We start from the raw sequence: 1,682 nt of genomic DNA, 5'->3' as shown, positions 1-1,682 counted from the left end.
CCCCCCCCCTCTCTCTATCTATCTCTATCTCTATCTCTCTCTCTCTCTCTCTCTTCCTCCAAGTGAGCAGTTCTCGATTTGCTTCTCATTGCCATCAAATTACATTAAACGTACCCTATTGTCGCCCGTGCTGGATTAAAATCACCGCCGATTAAAATCGCATTAAATTTTCACTCATGACCGAATCTCGCTCGTACCGTGGCCGCGGTATATTCCCGGGGAAAAGAAAAACCGACCCTTTCGTTGGTCGCTCACGCGACAGTCTCTCCAGAAGCGGAGATCATCGTCTCTCGGTCTCTCGTTGTGTAACGAGACACACGCGTCGCTGAATGGCCGGTGCGAGCGAATCAGCGTGATTCCAAGACAATACAAGACAACGAGAATTCAAATTGCCCGGACGGCGATGAGGGCGACGCGTTTCACTCGCCAAAGTGGCGGAGAGGAGCAGGGACGGGAAGGGACGACGCGAACACGCCGGAGACGAGGTAAAATGCAAGCGCGGCGTGCTTAGATTTCGCGTTGCGGCAATTTTTGTCTTGGATTTATATTATCATTGTCGTTGTACCTACACGCGATGCGTTTGACGCGACACTAGCGTTTACCCGCGTACGAGACACGCCATTGTAGAAAGTCCACATTAACATCACGCTACAAACACGTTACATAGACCCCGCGTGTGGTGTTTTCTCACACATACGCATACACGTGCACGCATATATTCACACATACGTGTAACGGAGAGCACGTTCGCGCCTCCTGAGAGGTAACACGTTTCATTAGCTATCTCGGCTTCCGAATATTACGGACTTATACGTCGCTCTCTCGTAAGTAACGTGACCGATCCGAGTGTAACGACACGACCGGAGTAAGAGCACACGCACATATACACACAAACAAACACACACACACACACACACACATGCAACACACATACACACACACGCGCGCGGTCCGCCGCGCGTAGCGTTAGCGAGCTTCTTGCCCGGTGCAAAAACTCGGGATCTTAGCCGCGCTATCGGAAATTACTATTATCCTCGATCCGCTAACGCCGACGTTAACGCGATATTTCTAGACCGGATTTAACGGGGCACCGGTGGATCGGGGGCTTGAGCCGACGGGCGGACGAGCGGCGGGAGGAGGGGGGGGGGGGGGGGCAAGGGAGAAAAAAGAAGCGCACACGACGACGCGGCGGGCACGATGTGCACGGGGGAAGGATATTGCGCCGGACCAAACCGCAATCTGCCGGCCATTATTTGCCCCATCCTGTGCGTTCTCGATCCGTTTACCCGTTCGATCTAATTTCTCGGAGGCAAATGATCTCCGGCCGGCTGCATCTTAGAGCGCTCCTTCGTCGCGGCCCTGTGGAGAGCGCGATGCGCTCGCTTCGTTCTTTCGCTCGCTCGCTCGCTCGCTCGTTCATTCGTTCGTTCGCCGGCGAGTTATGAGCCGACATTTTCCGGAAGACTTCGCGCACCGCGCTAGAACCAAAAATCATCAGAGCAGGTCCGCGCGGCAGATCGGCGAGAAAAATCCGCCGTATCCCCGGTGATTAGCCGGCGCTAGGCGTTAACGCTGCTCGCGAAGCAGGTTTGGCGGGGCCGCGTGCGATGCGAGAGCGGAGAGAGAGAGAGAGAGAGACAGAGAGAGAGAGAGAGAGAGATGAACTCCTAATGAATTCAAAT

This window comes from Odontomachus brunneus, unplaced genomic scaffold (assembly GCF_010583005.1).
Source record: "Odontomachus brunneus isolate Ranch 3 - 2012 unplaced genomic scaffold, Obru_v1 Obru_scaffold_074, whole genome shotgun sequence".
In the NCBI taxonomy this organism is placed as follows: Eukaryota; Metazoa; Arthropoda; class Insecta; order Hymenoptera; family Formicidae; genus Odontomachus; species Odontomachus brunneus.
This window is presented reverse-complemented; position numbering follows the sequence as displayed.